Source organism: Tyto alba, unplaced genomic scaffold (assembly GCF_018691265.1).
Source record: "Tyto alba isolate M040663 unplaced genomic scaffold, T.alba_DEE_v4.0 Super-Scaffold_1, whole genome shotgun sequence".
Lineage (NCBI taxonomy): Eukaryota > Metazoa > Chordata > Aves > Strigiformes > Tytonidae > Tyto > Tyto alba.
The window spans coordinates 23,993,477-24,006,638 of record NW_024881261.1 but is presented as its reverse complement, the minus strand read 5'-3'; the positions used below and the strand labels follow the sequence as shown (position 1 = coordinate 24,006,638).

At 40.3% G+C, this 13,162-nt stretch overlaps 1 protein-coding gene across 9 annotated transcripts in view; it reads left to right on the top strand.

Moving 5' to 3' along the window:
• Positions 1-13,162, top strand: part of NDST2 (N-deacetylase and N-sulfotransferase 2) — a 136,712-nt gene that overhangs the window by 67,578 nt on the left and 55,972 nt on the right. For 2 of the 9 annotated variants that reach the window (XM_042792392.1, XM_042792366.1), the window contains exon 3: positions 9,483-9,695. The exons of the other annotated variants lie outside the window; for them this stretch is intronic. The gene's annotated coding sequence lies outside the window, so the exon portion shown is untranslated. The remainder of the gene's footprint in view (positions 1-9,482; positions 9,696-13,162) is intronic. 9 annotated transcript variants of the gene reach the window in all.

Sequence of the window (13,162 nt, the reverse complement as noted above, 5' to 3'; positions counted from 1 at the left end):
GTGAATATAAACCACCCTTGATATCACATCTTTGGCACATCATCTGTCTGTTCCTTCAGAGATGCACAGCCCTTCCTTGCACTCAGAGGTTGCAGAAACCAGTTAAGCATCAGCCCTGAAGGCACCGATGCCCTGAGAAGCATCATTCCAGACTCCCACTTATACACTATTTTCTCAGGGGTCCAGGAACTGCCCTCAAGCTCAGGCCTGGGCTTTCAGTCCCAGCCCAGGTGGTGTGGTAGGTGTGCCTGTCTCATCTTCTGTCTCCAGCCTTGTTTCGAGAATGGAGCATGAACCTATGTTGTAAATAGTGTGTCTTCTGTCTTGTTCTGTCCCTGGATTCATCTCCTTTTTCTCATAACTGGACCCCTGGACGGCCCTTGGACCTGTTTGATCACTGTCCTTACTTGGGACTGATAGTGGACCTTGTCACCAGCACATAGTTCTGGCTGCCATGTTCAGGTATGGTGGAACTGCATCCTGTAAGTGCCCTGGGGTCTCCTGCTCTTTCTCTCTTGGAGCAGCCAGCCCTTGATGCATCCTGAGACCACAGGATGTCGTACCACCTGAGTAAAACTACCTGCAAGAGCACTGTCTCCTTTTGAAGCTGAAACAGTTGTAAAGGTGAAAACATGAGAGCAAAGGGTTAGAGTGTTTCTTTTCTTGCTGTAGTGGTATTTTAGTTTTTTTTTTTTTATTATTTTTTGAAGCTGTTCCTGCTTGACACCAGCCACCCACAATACTGGTAAACAACACATGGCACATAGAAAAAAATCTCTTTTCTGTCTCCCCATACTTGCTGCAGGACCGACAATGGGAGGTGGCAATGACTCTGGTGGTGGTGGTCACTATGTCTGTCACTGGTAAGAGTTCTTGTAATGAAAGGGATCCTAAAGTGAAGGGATCTGTTTATATAGAAGCAAGCATAAGATCTTGTCCAAAAAAAAAAAAGTAATGTGTCTTCCTTTTGTTGCAGTATATAGCTTCTTTTATCTCAATGATAACAGCTTCCATCCTGTACTTCATAAATTGTCAAAGCATCATTCTCCCATTCTGCCCCTCATATTTAAGAAGATCTCTAGAAATGTTCAAAATATCTACAAAAACCCCCTTGATTTTAAAAAAGTTAGGCCAGTATTGTTGATTACGGTTGTCTTACCTTCTGTTGCAGCCTTGTCTATCCATCTTTCTGTTGTCTCTTTTCTTGATCTTAAACTATAAGATCTTCTTTGTTCTGCATCTGTGTGACACACTTCATAGACTTTATTGCTGTAGCTACCATGATAGAATTTACAACATGTTTTTCCTGCAGAAGAAACCGCTACCAGTATGTCTTCTCCATTGCCTGTGGTGGATCAGAGCATCTGTCCACCAAGATTCAAAGTCCTTCCCCTATCAACAGCAGCTCTGTTTAAGAAAAAATTCTTTAGGAGATTATTATATTACATTTTTCCTAGATGTTTGTGGTTATGTTTTGCCTTGGAACAGGAGTGTTTATGTGCTTTGTGATTTATGTATATAACAATTAATTCAAATATGCTTACTATAAATAGGAATTTTTCGTAATTTTCTTAACATCAGTGTTAATGCCATAGCAAACACTACTGGATAATTGAGTATGATGTGAAACTTTATAATCTCAAATTACCTAGATTTATGGGCCTGAAGTTCATTATCTGTTTCCTTATTCTTTTATTAGGAAACCAAATTTATATTTCGTAATCTGCCCAGTCTCTCCTCTTGACTGTTTTGGTCTTTTTCATGTTCCTTTTAAACCTCCTGTTGGATTGGGGAAAAAAAAATAAAAAAAGAAGAAGAAAAAGAGAAGAAAACCGACAGACTTTGGATCTTTTTCTTTATGTTTGCTTTTTTTTGGTGTTTTGTTTTTTGATTAGCAGTTTCAGTGGAGTAGTACAGTGTTTTTCTGTTGTTTTAGTATAAAGTGCTGAGAACTAAGTATTTCACAGTGGAAAGCACATGTTCTTGGGCTACTCACCTTTTAATTCCTTATACATCTTAATATAATTTAATTTGCATTTTTACTGCATTTTTCACTGTCACTACTTACTGATCGCATGGTGTGCCTTCATGAACATGTATAGTTTTTCCCCTTTTTTGAGTTAGTATTTTATTTAAGACCCTGTTCAAAAAAAAGTATGTGTGGTTATAATTTTCACTGTTTAGTACTTTGCTTAAGTATAATGTATTGTCATGTTTCTTCTTAATTCAATTCTTCTGATGGGAATACATGTATATGAAAATACTGTTTGGATTACAATTTGTTTGTATTGCCAACATGCATAGAGTCCTCATCACAGGCCAGATGCCAGCTGTTTTGGATGTTCCATAAATGCAGCACAAAAACCAGATCCTTCATTTCAACTCATTTGCAAGTAACAGAAGTCAGGTTTATTAATCAAAACTTCACTGCACCACTATTTCTGCTTCTTCAGAGTGCACCACTTGCTACTTCAAACCTTTAAAATCTTCTCCTACTGTTATGTTTGATTAGCTCAAAAAGATATATTTCTGTTCACCACTGTTAGGATTTTATCAGATTTTATTGACAGCTTGATTTATGTCACTGTTACATGCCATTTTTCCTGAATTTGTGTTCTGCATTTTGTACCATGATTTGTATAATATGAAAGTTGTTTCCATAGGAATTGCATTATGTTTTACTCTTAATAGAGCATGTTTTTATTAGACTCTGTGTAATCCTCTGCATATGACAAATCTTTTGCTACCTCACTAATGTGATGTACTCTGATTTATAGCCCACTGTGATCACAGCCTAGTGACTTCTGTCATTCTGCTGTGTTTCAGTTTTGTTTATGTCGTTCTCTTCTTACATGGCAAAGTAATTTTCCTCCTTCTTTATACCATCCTTCATCCTACATCAGCCTCTTGGGTTCCAGATGTTACTGGTCTAAAAATGGGACAGAAATTAACCCTGAACTCAGGAGACCCCAAACACTCTCTTTTAACCACTTCTACAGCCTACTGTGTATGAATGAATCTTGAGGCTTCGCGTGGGGAGAACATTTTGAAAGGGGCCAGGGCTGTATCACAGCGCTGTCATTTCCACATCCTTCTGCTGTGAGGGATACCTGGTGTAACGGTGGTCTGCACAGATAAACCAGTTATCCAGATTCTCCAGCTGTCCTTTTCCTTTACCCCTTACCTTGTGGGCACTATTCCATAGCCAGCCTATACCAGTAGCTGTCTGTTATGTACTCAGTGCTTATCATCCACTTGTCAGCAACTGCACATTATTTCCACACTGTAGCTTCAAAATCTATCCCTGTCTTCAGAGCTCCAGACAGGCCTTGCTTTCTTGTGTTGCCTTGATTATAGAGCTGCCCCATGCTACAAAGGGTATTGGTGAATGGGGGAAAGGAGTATCTGCTGGCAGAGGATGGTTGAGAGAAAAATCCTGGGGAGAGTCCTTTACTAGTAAGCTGGAAGTCTGCGTTTCTTTTCTACCAGCATCTTCAGTTGTCAAAATTTACATGCTGTGTGATGGGGAATTTCCTGACACTTGCTGTAGCAGAGAGACGTAGGATGATGCCTGCGTTTACAGAGGCAAGGTGTATAATGCAAGATGTGGAGACTTTATTTTGCCAGCATTGGGTGCCCACAGGCCTTGTTTGTCAGCATAGCAGTGAGCACGGGTTCTCTGCTGTCCTCTTTAGTTCATCTGTCTCAGAGTGGTTGCCTATGTCTCTGAGTTTTGGTGGGGCCAGGGAAAGTCTAGGTGATGAAGATGATGTAACTTGTATTTTTATTTATACAGGGCCTGGGGAAAGGGCTGCCCAGTTTGTAAGAACTTCATTGTGATGGATTAACTTTCCTCTTGAATGACTGCATATGGTACATCCAAATGGGAGATGGCAAAGCAGGCGTGCAGCCTGAGCAGAGCAATTAAAAGGCCCTACGTGGGCAGGGAGTCGGGAGAGGGCCTGCTCCCTTGGCATGGCCTCCTCCAGTGCGTTGGGCGTCAGGGCCTCCTCTGCTTGCGCTTCCTGCCGCAGCCAGCCCTCCCTCCTCCCCCCTGCTCCAGTAGGTCACTAATGAACCTCAGCAGGAAAAGGCAAAATGCAGTTCATGAATAGCTTTACAGTCCCCTCTCTCCCGCCCACCTCACGGTCTGTCCTGGGAATGTGCTGCCTACACAGTGACCAGAGAGGAATCTGGAGGCATTTGCAAGATAATGCCATATCAGATGTTCTACTCTCACACTGTCTTCGTGCATTTTCAAAATTGTTTACATATTTCCTTTCAGTTTGCATGAATAAGCATATCACTCCAAGACTAGAAAGGGGGAAATGCATTTCCAAGTGTGCAAAGCCACATAACTCTAAAAATTTGTTTTAATTACGAATTACGTATGGTGTGTTTAGTTTCTGGAAGCCTATTGTGCATTTCTGCCTCCAACAAGTAGCCTTTCCTGTGTGCTTGCTGCTGTTTACCAGGCTGGCCATCCTCCCATAGTCATCCTCGTCCAAATTCTTCACTTGACAGATGCTCACCAAGAGCCTTTTTGATCCTGAAATGCTCAGTGTCACTCTGATGTTGCTCTAGCTGACAGCAAAAGGTATAGACCAGGTTTTCTCCCTAGGAATTTGGTGTCTTACCATATTTTAAAGTAATATGGTTTTCATCTGGTTTATGATGTTTTTAGAAAGATAAAAAGTTACAGCTCAAGGCAGAGTTGTCTCACTTGTGAATACAGTTTCAGCCAACTAGTAAGCACAGGTGGAGGTAATCTATATCATATTCCTCTGGCAGCCACAGCTCCTGGGTACTTGAGCAGTGGTGTTATATGCTTTTCTGGAGTTACTGTTTTTTCTGGTAAGTGCCAAGTTTCTTCTATTTTTCTTTCCTTTGCTCTGTTTGGGAGGATTGGGAAGGTGTACTATCAAAGTCTTTTGGCTTCTTTATTTTTGGATGACAAAAGCTACAGAAGCATAATCATGTTATTTTTACTTCTGGCTAAATAATATATCTCACTCTCTTTTCTTGCCCACCATTGCCTGTATTTGACCTGTTGGTTTCTGCATCACTCTAGAAATGAATGTGCATTTTAACTCTTCCACCTTTTGAAGGTAGATAGTTTTGGAGTTACTAAACTTAAGTTATTCCCTACGACAATCAGGAGTGATTTAAGGTGTTACGCAGTATGAGAAAGTCTTACTTTGAAGACTTTCAACTTGAAGTTCAAAAGGAGGTGGCGACGATTAAAGGGAAGCTTTTCTACTTTCTGTTGGTGTTTTTCCTTATCTACAGTGGGAAAAAGCTGTTCCGTACTCTTAGGATTAAATGTAGAGAAGAACTAACGAGAAAATTTTCTCTTCATCTGCAAAGAGATGATTTTTCAGAAGGTTCAGAGTCTATTTAGAGAGCCAAAACAATCCTTCACTTCATAGTGGCCTGTCTGTGCCCATCATACCCCTAGCCTTCTCTGAGGAGCTCCAGCAAAGCCAGCCAGAGTGATCCTAAGTGTCTAGAAAAAACCTTTGTGCAGCCCTTCTCACAGCTGGGAAACAGCATATTCACTTATTCCTCTGCTCATAACTATGTGTGTGTGCAAAAGGGAGATACTTGCTTTCCTGAAACTTTCTCTATAGAAGTTGCTATGCTCTCAGGATATGATGGCCATATTAATGAATTCAGCAGTCACAATAATCTGATTAAATCAGTGGGGGAGAGGGAGCCAGCAGATGAAACAGATAATTTTAAGATATATGAGATACCCAATTAGTGACTGACTAACTAAGCATTTAAATGGAAGTGTTGCACAAGAGATTTACTGGTAACCAATGTAATAAATTATACTATAGGGTTTTTCATCTAAGAGAAAGGCTCGTGTACTGTTACAGAGACCTGTCAACAAAACAGTGTCAAAGTATTACACGTAAGAAATATGAGGTATATATTACTTTTTTAATACGTATGTATGTGCATTTTGCTTAGTAATGGACTAGGATATGGGCAGTACTATGGACAGATTAGCATGGATTTTAAGCCTTGTACAGGCACTTTGGCCAGGACCTGGTGAATGTGATTTCAGGCATATAGGAAACTGAGACTTGAGTAGGGAGGGAGTTGCTTTGTGTCACAGAGGTTTCGAGGGCAATCCCTTAGAGTACAGAGATAATGGAAGGGAAGCTTTCTGTCAGGGAGCATATGTTTTTGTGATGATTACACTGTGTATAGATTAGGACTTCGGGGAGGGAGGGAATGGGAAGATGTGCTTGGAACATAGGACCATCTGCCAGTACCTTGGCATAGTCATTTCATTAATGAGAAGCTTATTAGCTTGAGTCCAGTTGAGATAGACAAGAAAGGCAGCAAAAGGGACAGAAAACTGCTACCCAGCTGCCATTGAAATGGGGAAGAGATGGCTCTGGTAACCTGTAAAATCTGATTTTGTCAAAAGAACTGGTTTTGTTCTGCTTGGTAAGAGGGTATCAGTCGTCTTGTTGCTGAAAAAATATTTTCCTTAATTTTGTGCGGTGTGGGACATCCTTTGGTAGGGGAAATATGTAACAGAGGTTGAGCTGGAATTGACAAAGTGCTAGGAAAAAAAGGAAAGAACAGTGCTTTTTAGTGGGAAATTGTTTTTGTATCAAATGACTGTCTTTTCTCTTTGGTAAGCACTTGAATGTGCCCTATATTGAATGTTGGGTGTTTAATGTTTATGGTGACAAAGGATGACACCTGAAAGACAACCTTGAGAGTGCCACAGTCCCAGCCCTGGCTACGCCAGCAACATCAGAGAGCGCAGAGTCTGGCCTGTGCTCCATGTGAGGCAGAAAAAGAGGGATACTCTGGGCAGGCAGAAAACAGCACTCTAGAGGCAAAAGGGCAGTGGTTAGGAGCCTGTGACCTCTGTTCCTGCGACCACACATTCCTGATTCTGATGCTGATACGGTAAGTGTCCAAGTGTGTGCTCTGTTCTTTGGTTTTGCTGCCCTGTAAATCAGAAGAGTTATACTTAGCCTGTTTTAGGGAGAGCTTTGCTATTACTCTGTTGACACAAGGCTTAAATGCTATTGTATTTAAACAGCTCTGTTTTGACAGTTTAGTCAGACTTGAGTCTGGGTGAGGGTGAGATGGCAGAGCCTTTGCCTGAAGAAAACGGTAGTTAGAAGTACAAAGTGGTTTGAGTGTTGTTATTTGGGAAATTATTTCCCTTTTGTCTGTTTTTGTGTTGTTCAGGTTGGACTAGTAGTTAAGATGGAGGGAAGGAATAAGAAAAAAATGTTTCCATAAAAAGCCCAATAATCTGCAACTGCAACAGGAGTGTGGATGTGTTCAGGACACGATGCAAGGGTTATGCAGTTCACCAACAAGATGGTCTGGTAAAGAAGGCTGGACAAGGACAATTTCTGTTTGCACTGCTAGGATAAAAATGTCATTTTCCCCTGACATTTTTGTTGATTTATGAGGTAACTCAGATGGGGCGTTGTCTCTTGACTTTGTCTATTGTAAATCTGTTGAAACAAAAGGAACATGCATTTTCAGAAAATTAGGAGAAAAACATGGTTTAAGAGTGTAAAAACACCTAAGTGTAGCCTTAACTGAAATAGGTTTGGTTAATCATTCTCTTTGCAAATTCTCTTTTTTGTATTGAGGAGGGGAGATTAGTGAGATGAAGATCTATGTTATTATAGAGATAAGAATGAGTTATGGTTGGGTCCTAAAGGCGAAAGAAGTTTTTTAAATAGTATTAAAAAACCCCAGCCCTTTGCTGTGATTCATGTGTAATGCTTAGACAGTTCCATGCCAAAAAAATTACCATAATACTTTATACCATGGTGTTTATATACATAAATGTATGTACAAATACTGGCAAAACATAAATTTAAATCCTGACCCTGTGCTTGTTGAATTCAGTGGAAATACTTCTGATGGTTGTGACAAGTGTTAGATCAGATTCTCATGCTGACATGTAAATGTGGTCTAAAACTCAAACTGAAGCTTCTGCATTTGCATAATTTTTTTCTACCTGCCTTCAAATGGAGCAGAGTTGATTGAAGGTCTTAAAAAAAATTTGTCCTGCACACCGGAACCTGCTGTGCTTCATCTAGTGAAACACTGTTTTTTAGTATCCTACAGTGATAATATTCAGTTGCCATGTTGCATGCTTTTTAAACTGACAGTTCATGTATTTTCTCTCTCAAGTAGTGGAAGAATATGGTTGGTCCCACAAGGGCATGGTAGGTCAGGGTTTTGGCTCAGTCTACGAGTCTAAAAGGCTTTGCACTTAGTGAAGCCATAAAGAAACCTCCAGCTGGCTGGATGCCTCTCTTAAAAACACAAGTGTGGCCTTATTCCGAAATGATGCTCAGGCAAAGTCGTGTATGCCTCAATCTCTTGGGATGAGAGAGGAGTGGGAGGGGAGCCTTCACTGATGTACCAGTGAAGCCAGGAAAGTCAGATGTTTGCATGAAAACACAGGGAATTTAATCACTGATTGACTCAGAATCACTGCGAAAGGGTGGAATAAGATGGGGGAAGAGAGAAGGAAAGCAGCAGAGAGCTTTTAACTGGAGGCATGAAAATAATTTAAGAAGGGAAGTAGAAATTTTCATTCCATTGCAATCACAAAAGCGCCCTTAACTGTTTGTGAGCTATGAAATTGTGGCGCTCCATGTAGTGTTTTCCTTCCAGCAGCAGAGCACAGAGCTGTGCCTGCGTTGGGAATGTTATGTACAGCTTTGCTTTAGTGCCTTTCTGGGTCAATGACTCTCAAAAAATGCCACACAGAGCTGCTTTAGTTGCGCTTCCGTGAGTCAGTCTGTAAGTACAGAAACTTCTCCCTGATCATAACCCAGTATCCTAGAGAATCTGAGGCTTTTTTGACTACTAATCTCAAAGCATTTATGGTGTTCCTTGAACTCGGGTTGGTTGATCATGTGTACCTTTTTTCAGATGCCATTCTTTCTGGCAGTTCAGCCACAGTCTGTGGCTTTTGTTGACTTCAAAAGACCAAGTGAAAGGATGTGGCCAAGTCCTTGCACCTGTAGCACTGAAAAAACTGATACTCCTCACATTGTTCTGGCACTACTATCTCAGTAGCCACAGTCTGTAGTCTTGTCTCATGGAAAATAAGGAGAAAGAGAACTACTGGTTCATGCAAAGATTTTTTTCCAGGCATAATGAACAATAGGATCAAGCAGCTGCATCATTTATATTCTTTTAAAATGGCTTTGTGTACCAGGTTGTTTTATTTCTGCATCCCAGAAAATAGAAAGGAAGATGGATGGTAGACACAGTTAAAGTAGTGCATTTAAATATTCTTCCAAACAAGCTCATATGGTAGTGGAAGCTTCTGTGGATGGATCAGATATCTATTTCCATTTGTGGCAAGGTTTAGTGACAACTTGAGCATTTCTGTAGCCACCCTTTGTGGCGATTGGGAGTCCCCAGGGAGGAGGGAACAGTCTGTTCAACATTTGTGTGTTCCTCACCAGCTGACTGCACCTGCAGCCTTCACCATCAACGGCTGGGTATAAAGGCATTTTGGAAGGCAGCAGCAGTGAGGAGCAAAGCTTGAGAAAACTGTGGAAAGAGAGAAAACAAATTATCATACCTCAAAGTGTGGAAGAGATCCTGAAGATACATGTCTGCTTCTGAGCATTGGCTGAGCTGAATTTGGGGCTGAACATTGGCTAAGCATGTGAAAGGTAATTGAGTAAAAAGTTTTGATTTCTTTTTTCCCCTCATCCCCCTGAAAGCATGAATTATTTTCACCTGTTTTATCTGTTTCCATATATGCAAATTTCCTCCCTCTCACCTACTGAAAAAGGCAAAATTCACCTAATTACAGATATAGCAAATCTGCTAACAACTCTTACCCTTTCACAATTTGGCTTCAAGGTACCATATTTCTTCTTCTAGATTTGGATTTTATTTGGCTTTGTCTGTTTGCATCCAGGAGGAAGCCCTATATCTGTAATTTTTATTTGGTTTAGTGGCTGGAGTATTTATTCTCATTATGTATCTTCTCTGTACAGCCAGCTGTGTTACGGCCACTTACTGGCCATGGCATCTTGGAAGTTACTACTATGAACCTCAAAGTGCATACAAGGAAAGCTCTTTAAACATCACATTAGAACTGAATTAGGGGAGAAACTCCATTTTCTTTATTGCAGTGTGTCTTTACAGTCATATCAAACGTGTTTTATACCTTTTATTTGAGTATACATTATTGGCTTTATTGGTTATCCCCTTTATAAAAAAATGAACAATGTTAATATTAGTTTAATTAGTTAATATTAGTTTTAATTAGGTTCTTGGTGAGGGTGAATCATAACTTGGAATTGCAGACTCATAATGTTGTAGGCACATTTGTGAGGTTAAGTGAGGAGCTGTTTATATGTTGTTTTTTTCCCCCACATCATCTTAGATATTGGAGGAATCTCCTGTGCAATGTAGAGTGCACTTTGCTTTGTGATAAAAGATAAAGATAAAAGTAAGCATAAGGTGCCTGAAGAGGCAACAGTGCCCGGATCAAATATTGACAATGATAAATGAAAAATGTAGAGAAGGAATTACATGGACTTGAAGTCAGCAGGCTTCTGACTTAATTTGCTTTATTTAATGGAGGAATAAAATAAATAAATGACCCACTTTCTCTTTAAATTCTCCATAGTAGCAGTCCACTGTAAATTAGGGGTCACCATTTAGGCACAAAGCCTTTACATAGCTTCCTACTGACATTAAGTTCATTCCTGTGGGATTTGGGCTCCTAGGTGTTTTCAGGCTGTCTATCTGGAAACGTAACACATGATTGCCTTTCATTAATCTGGTTATTTGTTTGCTATTTTTTTTTTAAATGCTATTTTTCTTAAGATAATCCTGGCTCTATGACTGGGATAGGGGATATAAGGCATGGCTTTGTCTCTGTGAGCCATGGTTTATTAGCACCAGGGAAAGACTAGTACCAAACCAGGTGTCTTCAGTTCTTTTGGATGCTCTTAATTTTGAATGCTTTGGGGAAGAGTAGCCTAAAGAAGCCATGAGCAGAATGGTTTTAAATGATCTGAATGGGGTGAAAGGTTGAAATACAGTGCTGTGCTACTTCAACCCAGTAATTCAGGGAATGCTCAATGCTGTCAACTTAATTACAGCATTGCTATCAGAAGGCGGTGGCTATGTAGCAGGATGGAAATGGAAGTCTTTTAAGATCTATCTGTCTAATATATAACATTATTTTTCCTTCTTCAAGGCGATTCCTTGCTCATTGAGGAACAGTCAGAAACAAAGCAGGGAGGGAAGAGAGAATTGCAGCAATGGAAGCTCATCAGCTGAGAAACCTGTTTCCTTCCTACTTCTGTGATGAGAGCAGAAAGCAAAAGAGAACAAGGAGATAGCTCTTCCTAATATTTTAGCTGTAGTCATTCCCCCTTTATTTCAAATTTCTTCTCACAAAAATGGCATGATTTTAGCTGCTAGGCTGCAGCACTGGGAAGAAGGTTGTGACTGGTTTCTTTTTCCCTGTTGGCCTTCATTGCAATTGGTTTGCTTTTTTGCTTGTTGGGATCTGATAGGAGGGAAAAGGACAAAGACAGATAGCATTATGGTTTTAACACTTCACTGCTTGCGTGGCCTTTTCGAAAAATGGACTGCTGGAGCTGTCAGGGTCATTGGTGCTTCAGAGCAGCATGGTTGTAAGCAAGCACAGTCATGCTAATGGCAGACGGGGTATGTGTCCCATGCCCTCCATGACATGAATAGGCTTATAGGGAGGAATCCTTTCCTTTGTTGTGTGCAGATAAGGTGATGCCACATAAGGACATGCAAGAACTGGAGTAGGGCATTGGCTGAATGATGAACCATGCTCAGCCATTTGCTTTACATTATTGAAGTGATGCTTCTCCTTCCTCAGATGGCTCTGCCTTTATCTTCTGTTGTGAAAGCTGCTCTGGTGAATTGCATTGAAGGCAAGGCATCATACAAGAGGGAGGGGAGGAATTTAAGAGATCATTTCTAGAACTTTAAAAATGAGACTGCTTTCTCTTACCAGAAATACTAATTCAATTAAAAGCTGAACTGGGTCTTGGAAACCGTTTTCCTTCTCAAAGCAGTTCTGCTGGATGCACGTGAATGAGCCATAAAGGAGCTATGTGTGTTAAGGTAATCTGTTTTGATGGCAAATGCCCTTCATTAACAATTTCAAGTATATCCTTGCTGCCTAGTCTCCATTTCTTTCACTTCCTTGGAGATCCTGACAGGGGATTCAGTTTTCTCCATTGTACTTCTTTCTTGAGCATTTGCAGTTTCTGACAGTGACTTTTTCTGGTAATTGTTGCTTGGTTTCACTCTTCCCACGTAGCTCTATGGCTTTTCTCTCCCCCTTCTCTATGTACATTTTCCCATTTTTCTCCTGTTTATTTCTGCAGTCCATTCATCCTTGCTCCCTGTACACACTAAAGTCACTGCTGTCTTTGCTCTGTGTTGTCTTTGTGCAGCCTTGAACTGTAGAGCTACACAGCTCTTTCAGTAGTATTATGAAGTATTTGTTATCCAGGAAGAAATGCTCTCATGCCTGTGGGTTTTATTCTCTGTTCTTTTAAGGAAATTAACTAAAAATCTCCACCATTTACTAAGGAGGGTTTTCTCTTCTCTGTTCATGTGCCTGTAAATCTTTTCATATTTTGACTGTATCAAGCTACCTCCTGTGTTTTTCTAATGTGTGCTTTAGCATTATATATTTTCACTATGCTTCTAATTTGAGCTTTTTAAATCACTATTATTATTTTTAAACTAAGGACTGCCATGTTTCTTTGGTGTCATTACTACAGAGACATATAGAGTAGAATTGTCTGTCTAGTGTGACTTGGATTGTTTGCCCAGACTGAGGATAAGATCTTCATGGGAAAATAGTTCTACTTGGTTGGGTTCCCCTGTGAATACTGTTCTTCTGACTAAGTGGACCCTGTTGTATTTGATTAGTGTAAATATTAAGGTTTTTATGGTTAGAAAAACTAAGCACCCTTCTGATTTTCCTGAAAGCTGTTTTATCTTGTAGTGGTGAAGGGGACCACACAAATGCTTTACTACATGTCCTGGGCATTCCATACGGCATCTGTTACACTCAGGTTTGGGCTTTTTTCTGGAGTAAAAGATAAAGTGAAACTTCCAGTGTGAC